Consider the following 13,466-nt stretch of genomic DNA (forward strand, 5'->3'; position numbering starts at 1 on the left):
AAAAAAAAAAAGTAGAACTTGTGGGTTGTAATAAAATTATTTAGTAAGATAGAGAAAAGGAAAAGGATAATAGTTATGCTTCTATCTCAATTTATACATTAATGTGTATAGCAAGTGATGCACGAGCAATTACTCACTACTCCCTGATTGATTCCCAGCTAGCCCCCTGAGCAGCAGAAGAGAGAGATGAACTCCTACCTCCTTCAAAACTCCATCTGCTTGATGTCATATGGCATGGGTTATCCCTTTAACCAGCTAAAGTCAGCTGTCCTAATTCTGTTCCCTTCCAGCTCTTTGGGCACTTCGGTGAGAATGGCTTCTTCTCTGTACAACACCGCTTAGCAGTAACTATAAACATTAGCATGTTATCAACATTGTTTTCTCCTAGAACAAAAACATAGCATCATACCAGACACTCTGAAGGAAACAAATCTGTCCCAGCTGAAACTAAGACCTAGCATTTCACTGTGTTCCTCAAAAAGCAGATTAACTTTCATAGAACATTATTTAATTGATATAATGTTCTAGTTCGTTTGTTTTTAAGAGCTGAGTTAGAGAGCATTGAAATCTGTATTTTATTTCTAACTGACCATTTTTTTTAAGAAATAAAAATAAATGCATGCATAATATTTGTATTTTTACTACATCACTATTGAATCATTTAATAAGTGTTGTACCTTATATGCTTACAACATTCTTATGTTTAATAGGAAGCAAATGATGAATACTTACAAAACTAAGGACAAAAAAAGATCAGTGTTCGAATGTGAAAGTTCTAATAGTACCACTGAAAACTGGGACTAGTATTGTTTCAAAGCCTTATAAATGTCAGTATTTATAACTAACATAATTCCTAATAAATCTATATAAAATAGTCACTATTCTATGATACATTATTTAAAATCTAAGTTACAGGCAGAAAATGTAATACTCCACTTCTTTTATAATTAAATAAGGATTAACATTAGGTGTTATAATGAACTCTGACAAAGCAAACATAGTTTTATCACATTCATAAGTATTTAATTAAAACAAGCACCATATTATTGCATTATTGTAATTATTTTCTTTAATCGTTATGTAGTATAGCATTGATATCAGTGAACATTAGACTTACAGGCATTTCTGGAAAATCCATTGTATTCAGTTTATGAACCGTAGTACTTAAAACAGATTTCTGTGAGGCTGCTGTTAAGGAGTGCTGGGTCCTGATCTATTCTTCTTCTCCTTGAAATGTATGTATATGTATCATTAGAAACTTATTAAACAATAGTAATTCAAACTGTAATAAGAACCATGTCCTCCTACTTTGGTTCTCATAGTAATAAACTCATAAGTGTAATAGAAAACCAGGTCAGAACATGTTTTCCCTCCCTGTTTTCTTGGATTCATTTCTTCATAAAGGGTACTTTTCAGTAAATTAAAAGGAGAGCACTTAAACTGTAACTTAAAAGGTGATATGAGCTAATAACTAGTAAATTTGTCTAAAATGTGGGTTTAAAAAACATCTGGAAAACATGTGAAGAAGAACTTTGCATGTTACAACTCCTAGTGTCTCAAGTGAAGGACTTGAATTCATTAGGTGACCTCTTTGTCATATTATAGAATCCAGAATTTACTACTAGCTATCCAAGGAGACCCTGGGAACATGGAATCTTATTTCTAAGGGACCTGGAAATTAGCGGAGGGAGATCTCTTAATTTAACCAATGTACCAAGCTCCAGATACCTTTGGAACATTCAGTACAGGCAGGCACCTGAATCACACTTTCAGAAAACAGGTAGAGAATGATAAGAAGGAAAATACAGGAAAGAATATACTGGTGCTTATATCATGACATATAAACTGATAGACAAGTGAAACATACATTACCTAATTCTGACACATAAAACAGCTCTGTATCTGATGCTATCAGGTAGGACAACTGGTATGACAGCTTTAAAGCAACTGTGACACCAGCTCTGTAGCAATTGTAGTGTAGTATTCCAAAGAGACATAAGGTTTCTTCTAATGTAAATGGTGGTAAAAAGATATCGTTCAATGCTTCCATGCACCTTTTGAGATCTTTCTCTATACATCTTTACTCAATGAATAGTTATGAATTCATAGAACAGTTGAGATGTACTAAGTACCTACTGGAAGAGTGCAAATGCTGTCAGCAAAGCCATCAGCAAGAAAAGATATCATCTGCAAGATTCCAGAAACATTGCCATCTATACCTGTTTTTGTTTGTTTCCTTTCAATATATATATATATATATTTTCTCCCAAATGATTAGTATTCAACTGGAGATAAAATTAGGAACCATTACACAAAATTCTTCATACATTATAAAAAATGTAATCATCTGACAGTGCTACGATAATTCTGTAATGTGATTGCAGCAGTTGATTATGATTCCAAGAAAATTTAGTTACTTTATTTGGGGGGAGAGGGGGGGACAAAACCCACATATGTTAAACTCTATCAAATTCCTTTATGCAAAGGATTTAGTAGAATAAGTTATCAAACATTTTCATGTCAACTCTATAAAAATCTAAGCAGCTTGTTTTATGGGAACTGTTGATCACGGCCTGAACCTCTGATTGACCACCTGAGGCAAACAATGAGTCAGCTGCAAGAGCACTGCTGAAGGCAATTCACCTGTGCTACCGGAAGGGGTAGGGCCTGGCTCCACCTCTCCTAGATCCCATTTAAGTGCTGACTGCCACTGAGGAATGATCTTTTTCTGGAGATTGCTCCTTGTGAAGTTTACTGTGAGCCTATAGTACTGGTGAGTATTTCCATTTATTTTGATTGTCTTTCCACTGCAGTACTCTTATTAAGCTTAATCTCTGTTGATTGTGCACCTACTGATTGTATGCTTGTTGTGAGTGAAGTTTCATTTAAATTATTTGTTGCTATTTATTTTTCCACAATTAAAAAGGTCTCTGAAACATCGCCATCATCTGTAATGTTGTTAAAAAAAAAAAAAAACTGAAGCAGAGTAATACTAAATCTCACGTAATTAACAAAATGTTTTCACAAGAATTAAAACAGTTAATGCAATATTCTCAAAAAAAAAAAAGTGACATTCTTGAGGAGGAATTTCTGGATTTTAAATTTCCATGATATTAGTAGCCTACATTAAATTAAGATGAATTGTTTTATTTTAATATTCAAGTGTTATGATTTTGGAGAGAATATACTATTTGTAGAGTCAACATGCAATCAAAATATTCTAACATTCACTTACAGGGTTACTCTTCAATGTTAAGCTATTTCTGCATTCTCTATTTCTATGTGAACGTTACCAATGTAGATGGGGACAAAGAAAAAAAGATCTGCTTGTTTTTTATGTACTTTGTAAATGAGCTTTGAAGCTTTGTTTCAATGTAGTGGTATGAGTAGATGCATCTTTTAGAAAATACCTTTTCTTTCTTCTTTCAGAAACATCAGAGAATTTTATATATTACTGTCAAATAGAAATGCGATGAAGAACGTATGTACTTTAGAACAGTTAAAAAAAAAAAAAAAAAATCAAGAAAATCCAACTTTGGAAATAAGGCACAGAGCTATTTGTGTGTATGTTTGTTACCACAGAAAAATTCTTTTAACTGAGTGAATGCTTTTAATGTTTGATGTGTAAGACGCGCTTCAAGTTTGTTTGCTATAATTGTTCAGAATATTAAACTGAGGAAAGTACTATAAAAACAAAGCTGTACTGCATCTGAGTGAAAGTTGTATAATTATCTATAAAATGCTGTCCTAGGCTTCTGCAATTCAGAAAACATATGCACTGATCTAGTGTCCTAGTTCATGTTAAATACAAGTAAGCATATCAAGAATGATTCCTAAGGAAAGCATATTGCTTACTGGACCAGAAAGAAAACCAGAAATATTGAATGAAAGCTAGGGTTGGTGTGTGTTCATATTTATTTCAGAGAATTTCAGTTAGCATACCATATGTGTACAAAACACAGTAAAAGGTGAATGCAGATCAGGATGTACCTGCACCAGGTGACTTCCTTAACAAATAGTATGTAGAATAACATAGTCTTTGAAATAATATATTTTTAGGGGGTTCTACAAAAACTGAAGCACAATGCCAAAGCTTCAGATGAAAATACTTCCAGTTCCTAAGATCAGTCTTGAAGATATTAAATCTTCAAGACTAGTCTTGAAGATACTGCATCTCTAATGACACTGAAAAGAAACAAATATAGATTTTCTGTTTACTCAGTTCAGAGTACCATCGCTGTCTGTACACATCCATACACATTAGGTGACCTCATATTATGTATTTTATGAGGATCTTGATAAAGAATCATAGAATTATGCTCAGGTTGGAGTGGATCTTAAAGATGATCAACCCCTGCTATAGGCAGTCTCCAACCACTAGATTAGGCTGCTCAGTATCCCACCCAATCTGACCTAGAGTGCCTCCAGAGATGGGATATCCATAGCTTCTCTTGATGACAAGTTCCAATGCCTCACCATTCTGAGTAAAAAAATTTCTTCCTAACATCTAACTTAAATTTTCTCTTTTTGTATCCCTTTGTCCTATCACTAATCGAACCATGTAAAAAGTCAGTTCCCCTCCTGACTGTAAGTTATCTTCAAGTACTGAAAAACCACAGTGAGATCTCCCTTGTTTTCTTCAAACTAAATAAACTAAGCTTCCTCAACCTTTCTTCATAGGAGAGGTGCTCCAGCCCTCTGATCATCTTTGTGGACTTCTGGACCCTCATAAAAAGCTCTAGACCCCTCCTGTATTGTGGGCCCCAGGCTTGGACACAGTACTCCAGACAGGGCCTTACAAGAGCAGTACAGAGGGGGAAAATCACCTCTTTTGGCCTGCTGGCCACCCCTCTTTTTATGCAGCCCAGGGTAAAATTGGCTGCCTGGCAGCAAGCGCACTGCTGACTCATGTCCAGCTGTTTGTCCATCAGCACTCTCAAGTGCTTCTCCATAGGGCTGTTCTCAGTGAGTTCTATTCCCAGTCTGAACATATATCTGTGATTGCTTCGACCCAAGTGCAATATGGGAGGCATGAGAAGCCTGATTGGACGTGAAGACTAAGGCAAAGAACTCAATAAGTATCTCAGCCTTCTCCAAGTCTGAGGAGGCCAGTTCTCCTTTCTTGTTTATAGAGGGGATACACCCTCCTTTTCCTGACTTTTCTGCCTATTCGATTTGAAGAAACCCTTCTGGTTTGTTTTTTTTTTTTTTCCACATACCACACCCATTTTAATTCCATCTGTGCCTTGGCTTTCCTGATCCCATTCATTCCAGCTTCTACTGATTATTTTCCCTTTTTTTTCCTTCAGTCTGACCAGCACGTCCTTTCTTAGCCATACTGATCTTGTCTGTCTCATTTTTTATTCTGGGGATAGAAAGTTGTTTTGCTCTTAGGAAGACATCCTTAAGGTGCTGCCTACTCTGTTCATCTCCTTTGTCCCTAGGGAGAGTTTTTCAGGGGATCCCATCCAAAAATTCTTTAAACAGCCAGAGTTTTGCACTCCTGAAGTTCAGGGTCCTTATTCCACTCTTTGACAGGGCCTCATTCCTCAAAATCATGTACTCAGCCAGGACATGGTTGCTGCAGCCCAGACTACCTCTTATCTCCATCCAGACATTGAACTATTGACCATTACTCTAGATTTGAATACAGCTATTGAGGTCCTTAGTGCTGTTAGGTCTGCAGAAAGGCTTGATGCGAATAAGCAGAGAGCTGTGAGCAGTGAAACAGAACTTATGTCTGAGACTTATAAAAATAAATATAACTTAAATTGCATTTCAGATACTCCTGTTTTTAATGAATCTTTCCCTGAAGGATATTATTACCTATTCTCTGATGATAAAGCTTCAATTTATTTTTTCTACTATTCTTTCTACTTTCTGTTTTCCATTTACTTTGACTATTTTAAATGGTGTATATCATTTTTAAGGATGATATAATACACAATATCAATGCATTTTAAATCAATTGGCAAATGTTGACACATACCTTAAGGGGGATAAAGGTTAAGAGCTAAATTAAAATTTGTTATTTTCCTTGTAACACAGGACAGAGAGGCAGTGCCAACAACTGGGTAAATAACAGCATCCATTGCTGAGATAGCCAGAATCTTTTCTGATTTTTAAGTAAAAAAAAAAAAAAAGTACAGACTTATCATCTATGTTCAGGAAGAGTTATCAGTGCCCTGTTACAAAATTATAACTATGACTGACAATAAATTTGTTATGTTGTAGACAAAATCTGACTTGGGCTGCATTAAAAAAGGGGTGGCCAGCAAGGAGAGGGAGGTGGTTGTCCCCCTCTACTCAGCTCTTGTGAGGCCTCATCTGGAGTACTGTGTACAGGCCTGGACTTCCCAGTGCAGAAAGGATGTGGAGCTCTTAGGGTGGGTCCAGAGGAGGTCCACTAAGTTGATCAAAGGGCTGGAGCACCTCTCCTATGAGGAAAGGCTGAGGGAACTGGGGTCTGGGGAGATCTCATTGTTACCTTCCAATACTTGAAGGGAGCATATAAACAGGAGGGGGGACAGCTGTTTATGAGGGTGGATAGTGATAGGACAACATAATTATTTCCCTTTTAGGCTATTTCCTTTTTTCCAGTTAGTTACTCATTGGTACACTGAATTGTTACGATTTAAAATATTATTGTAACTCAAGAATAATAAATAATATCATAACTCAAAATGGAGGGGAGGGGATCTTTCTTTCTATCTCTGTTAGGAAAGAAATAGAATGTGAGTTGTCCCCCCCAAAAAAAAAGTCATGAGCAAGTTGAAAGCCTATGCATGGCAATTAGAGACTGAGGCAGCAAACTGTGTGATCACTGTCTACTACAGGCCACCTGATCAAGTAGAGCTGGTCAGTGAGGCCTTCTACCTCCAGCTGAAGCAGGTATCACAATCACCAGCTCTCATCCTGCTGGGGGATTTCAACACCCAGATATCTGCTGGAAAAGTAGCACAGTGAGATGTAAGAAATCTAGGGGCCCTCTGGAATGCACTGAGTATAAATTCCTGAATCAAGTAACAGATGGTCCCACCAGGAGAGTTGCAATACTGGACCTGTTTCTCACCAATGCAAACAAACTGATTGGTGACATGAGGACTGGAAGCTGCCTGGGCTGTAGTGACCATGCTGTGGTTAAGTTCACACTTCAGGGGATTATGAGACAGGCTAAGAGTAAAATTAGGATGCTAAATTTTAAGAAAGCTTAATCCATAAAACAACTTTGGATACCATTCTCATGGGCATGGGTGTGGGGCAGAGCTGGCAGATCTTTAAGGAGGCTTTCTTCAGGGTCCAAGAGATCTCCACCCCCAGGTGTAGCAAGTCAGGAAAGGAAGATGAGACCAGCATGGCTGAACTGGGATCTGCTGGTCAAACTGAAGAGCAAGAAGGAAAAGCACAGGCAGTGGAAACAGGGACAGATACCATGGGAAGACTAGATGGAAGCTCCTAGGCTCTGTAGGAATGGAGTCAAGGAATACAAGGCCCAGCTTGAACTGAACTTGGCTGGGATACCAGGAAGAACAAAAAAAGGCTTCTACTGATACCTCAACCAGAAAAAGGAAAGTCCAGGAGGGCATACTCCCCTGAAAGAGTGACACAAACAAACTGGTAACAACAGACAAAGAGAAATCTGTGGTATTTAATAACTTTTTTTCCTTAATCTTCTCTGATAAGTGCTCTTCACACAGCCTTCAAGTTTGGTTTGGTAGGAGGAGACTGGGGAAGCAACATCCATCCCATTGTAAGTGAAAATCATGTTCATGACCACCTGAGGAATCTGAACATCCACAAGTTTGGGGACTACAGGAAAGGTGGGAGGGTCTTTTTATAAGACCATGTAGTGACAGGATAAGGAGAAATAGCTTTAAACTGGAAGAGGGTAGGTTTAGACTAGATACTAGGAAGAAATTTCTTACTGTGAGAGTGGTGTGACACTGGAACAGGGCTGTTCAATGAGGCTGTGGATGCCTCCTCCCTGGAGACATTCAAGTCCAGGCAGGATGGGGCTCTGAGCAACCTGGTCTTGTGGAAGGCATCCCTGACTATAGCACAGAGGTTGGAATTGGATCATCTTTAAGGTCCCTCCCAACCCAAACCACTCTGATTCCATCAAGTCTACGGGTATCGATGAGATGCATCCCAGATTTGATAGAGAATTAGCTGATGTAGCTGCCAAGCCACTCTCAATTACATTTGAAAAGATGTGGCAATCAGGTGAAGTCCCAAGAGACTGGGAAAAAAGGCAATATAACATCTGTTTTTATGAAGGGCAAAAAGGATGATCTTGGGAAACTACTGACCTATCAGTCTCACCCCTGTGCCAGGGAAGATCATGGAACAAATCCTCCTTGGAAGCTATGGTAAGGCCTATGGAAGACAGGGAGGTGATACAGGAGAACCAGCATAGCGGCACCAAGGACAAATCCTGTTTGAACCTAGTAGCCTTCTGTGATGGTGTCACTACATCAATGGACAATGGAAGAGCAACTGTTATCTATTTGGAATTCAATAAGGCATCTGACACAGTATCCCACAACATTCTTCTTTCCAGATTGGAAAAATATAGATTTGAAGGGTGGACTCTTCAATAGACAAAGAATTGGCTACAGAATCGAGTCCAGAAAGTGGTGATCAGAGGCTGAATGGATGGAGATCAGTGATGAGTGGCATCACACAAAATTCATTGCTGGGACTGGTGAGATGCTGGAACAGATTTTCCAGATATGTGGTTGTTTCCCCATCCCTGGAGACTTTCATGGCGAGGCTGGATTGACATGCAGAATCAGACTCTATAACAACAAAGTAGTTATAAAAGCAGGCATGTTTAATCAGTGCTGTGTATATGCCGGGTGCAAGCGGGATAGCTCCTCCTAACTTGCACACCATCTGGAAAAAGCATGCTACAGATATAGGCTGAACTAATACAGAATGAATAGTTTTCCCAGAATTCGGATATGTATTCATTACATCCCTGAGAATTAATTAGCATGCAGACCTTCCCCTCTTGCATGTGTGTAGTGGGTCATGGGATGAAGACTTGTGGTCTTCCTCATGAAGGCTTCATTGTCTTCCTCCCTGTAAACTTCCAACCTTTCGGGGGATCAGCCCCCCAGACTGGTTTCTTCTTGCCCTATGGACATCTAATCACCTCTTGCCAGATGTCTCCTGGCTGTTCTCAAACCTTATCTGTACGGCCTTCATTCCCCTCACTATCCCAGACCTAGTGTGGTCATCTCTTATTTTTCTAACAACTTCTACATTCTTGCTTCTATAAACTATCTCTAACTACCCCCTTCCCCTTCCCATCCTTAGTCCCTGTGAAGCCTTTTTCTTACTTTTACTCTTTTACTACAGGGCTCTTCTTACCCTTCAGGATCAGGCTGTGGGCAACGTAATTTAGCTGTACATGCAGGGGAATTGGTCTAGATGACCTTTAAATGTCAGTTTCAACTGCAAGGATTCTATGGTTCTAATATTAGCACTATAACATCCTGAGTATTGAAAGAGATGAGGTCATATCTTATCAGAACTTTGAATAAGATCATTAAAAAATTGATTCCAGGCTCTCAGGAAATCTTGTGTTCTGAATGTGTTAAGTTTCTTCGTTGTATGATTTTGCTTTGATTTTATTTATAAGTAGTTTATTAATTTGTTACAGATGAGGTTAACTGCCTTAATTTGAGAACGGGATATACAGATTTTTTTCCATTTTTCATTAAAAAAAATTCATAAAATGTTGTATTACCACAGTAACAATACTGTAAACAGAGAAGCTCATCAACAAAGAAATCATGTAATTAAGTACAATAATCTTTTGTTAACATACATTCTTTTTTAACTGCAAAGTTTGGAGTTTTACTCTTTGTTTTTGGGAAACTGTTAAGAGTTATTAGGAAAATGCTTTAAACTTTGTTCTCCGTACAAATCCTGAAGTTCATATGAATTCCATTTGATAATTGCATGAAGGATTGTTTTTTACCTGAAACAACATTTTTCTGTGATTTATCTATTTTCCTGAGCCAATTAAAAGGTTTTCATTTATATACACTGTAAAGAATAAACTGCCCCAGATAGAAATAGATTTTTTCTCTAATACAAGGAAATATGTCACATATTAAAAACATACATAGTAGCACAATACTGGCAGCTGCTGAAAAATACATAATGGTAAATTATGAGTTTTCTTGAACATTTATTTTGGTCTTCATCAATAATGAGTAATTAAAAAAAATCTCACATCAAATGCATGTATTTTATGAAATAAAGACTATGGATGTCATATCTAAGATGTTTTTAATGCAATTTACTACTAATACAGTTAGATACAAATGAGGGAAGACGTGAATTCCCTTCAATTTGCTTCTTTATTATGATCTTTTTTTTTTTTTTCAAACTGTTAAGAGTTTGTTACCCTGTTCCTGTTTAATAAGGAAAGCTATCTAACTGCTTACATTTACATTTCTCATACAGAATATAATCCATACTTCTTGCATTCAGTACATTTGCTTCTTTTACCAGTTTGTTTGCTTAGTGAGAAAATAGGTACCACAGTGTAAGATATTATTCTGTTAACATCAGTGTCTCAAAGCTTGCTGGGGACACAGATGGACTTGTCCGAGTCCAGGCAAAGGTTGTGAAATCCTTCGTCTGGAGAACTTTGATGGACAAGGCCAGGGCAAGGAGAGAGAGATAAGCTGCAGCTAAATAGCTGTGAAGCGGTCTTTTGTGTGGACGTATCTCAGGATGATGGCCATCTCTGGGGATACTCTCATGACTCTTGCTCAAGCGCCCAGGGATGTCATGTAGGCAGGAGGAAAAGGAGGATAAAAGGCGGAACCGAAAACCATGAGGGTAGGTGTCTGCTATCAGATCCCTCGCCACGGAATTCCTGAGCGCTGGCGGACTCTCCTGGGCCTCCTACCTGAGTCCTGCTGCTTCCTCCTGGATCGGCTCCGCGACTTCCTTTTGCCACCTGCTTGCTGCCAAGGCCGACCACGCTGCTTCTCTCTCTCCCCCCCTGCTGCTTCTACCTCGGACCATCGAAACGTCGTGCAGCGGGATCGCTGCTGGATTCTGGTGGTGACTATCCCCGCTTTTTGCAATTCTTTCTTCTTTCCTCTCTTTTCTATCGCCCTCCTTCCCTTCCCCGTCTCCCTGATTAGAATTATAATAAACTGGTTGGACTAACATATGAACCGTTGTTTTCTTAATCTCACGCCGGGTATATAATATTAAAAGAACCTCATCTCCCTCCTATAAATCGGAGCGAGACACACAGATGAAAACTAACCTTGCAAAAATGACTGATTTTCAGATCTTCCAGAGTCTTTAGAGGAACATATACACGTTCATTCTGAGAAAGCTGTGCTATATTAAATTAACTAGGCAGATGTAAATCTTTGATTACTGTAATATAAGGGTTGAAACTCTTTTATTCAACCTGTGTGCAGATAATTTATCCCTAATGATCAGTCTCTGATTCATATAGATTAAAGTGTGTACTATTAAAATTACACTTATTTAACTACTCACTGTTTTGTTATTAGAATGATACTTACGAGTTCCTCTTTTGGGGACATGATTTAGACTGTGTAGGAAGAATACACACAACTTTCTTAAATAATATCATATCCTAAGGGAAAGTAATTGAAGGGAAGACAGAATGACTAGAGCGCAACAATTTCTGCTTTTGGGGTGGGAAACAGATATTTCAAGTATGCTGCTGACTTCAAATAAAATTTCACTATTCTGTCGTTTACTATTTCCATTCATCATTACAAATCTTTAATAGATAGTGTCATACAGTGAGACAAACATTTCAAATTATTTGGAGAAGAACATAGTATATATACACAAAACAGTTCCACACTTTCTTGTGGAACTGGTCTACATAGGCACCTCATCAATGGGGGGAGAGAGAATCACTCAACGATTACTCAAGAGCTTAATTCTATGTGTTCTGAGTTCCCTCTCCCCCCGCAAAACACCTAACCTCTTTAACTCTAGAAGAATTTTAAGGAAACAATATTCTCTAGTCAACTTCTGTGAATACCTCTTATCTTCTGAAGATATAAGTAAGGGCCTAAGGATAAATTTGAGAAGTATATCAACATTTCAATACCTAGGATTGTTGTGCCCAAATTTAAGTGACCTTTTCCAAGGAGCCATAGTATCAAGGTAGTTACCTGTACTGATTTTAAAAGTATCTATAAAGGTTTTCTTATGGTTAATGTAGGCCCACTAACTTTACTGTATTTAAGTAATTTACCAGTTGAAAATCCACCTTCAGTCATTTCAGGTACGTCTTAGAAATTTTCTTTTTTTTTTTTTTTTTTAACGTTTCTCAGTAACTCCTGATTGCACCTTTTTTCTCTCCTTAGGTGGGAACATTTCTGAGATATTTATGTAATATGCTTACACATTGAATTTGGCTTTATCACTGCAGTGTTTACTGACACTTATTTACTCTTCCTAATTACATTATTCTAACATGAATATAGTAGGGCTTACAATAAACTAACATTTATTATATCCTAACTAGGAAACTATTCATTTATGGGTCAACATTATATTTTTTTCTTCTTCAAGGCATTACATAGACCTCTGACTATTTACCAAATTTTGGATTCTGTGATGGATTCAGTATAAATTCTCTGGTTTATCCAACATGAACCTCCCAGAATCCTGTGCATAAGGTAGAAGACTGCAGAGACTCTAGCTGGAATTTGGTGCATGTATATCCAGAACTACATGTGTCACCCAGAATATGTCTCCTATTTTTTTTCAGCGGAAACTAGAACAGATGCAGAGAAAACAATAACACTATTTGATAGTGCAAAACATTTTTCTTAACATAGTCACCACCGTTAGCTTTGCACTTCCATCAGCAATGGACAAGAGCCTGCATACTGCACTCATAAAAATCTGCACCAACTGAACTGACCCACTGTCACTGTTCCAGTGCTGAAACACATAACTCACTGCCTCTCTGTACTTATGTCTATGGTTTGGTCTCTATTAAATATTCAGCCAGCATTGATGAATGCAAATGGCTGCAATATTTTCAGCATGGAGAAATTCAGTAACACACCTTTGCTTCAAATGTATTTCAATGTCAGACACTATTTTGTCAGACTGCCTCTCTCCTGCTTCTGTCATACATCAACAAAACATAATGGAATATTGGTGGAAAGGTTCAACCTCTAGTGCCCTGCCACCAGCATCCACCTTTGAAGTAATAGGCCAATGTAATAAAATAGGAAGCATTATTTTGGAGCAGCCCTCATTGAAGAAGTTACTAGATTGCACTGAATGCCTTTGATCCCCAAATGTAGTTTAGGAGCATGTGATATATCTGTTAATTTGAAGATCTAACATGGTGGATATTGAGTTCAAGCAGTGGAAATCTAGTCCTTGAATCTTAAAAAAATGAATTCATGATGAGTTCAAAATCAGAT

Source organism: Meleagris gallopavo, chromosome 1 (assembly GCF_905368555.1).
Source record: "Meleagris gallopavo chromosome 1, MGAL_WU_HG_1.1, whole genome shotgun sequence".
In the NCBI taxonomy this organism is placed as follows: Eukaryota; Metazoa; Chordata; class Aves; order Galliformes; family Phasianidae; genus Meleagris; species Meleagris gallopavo.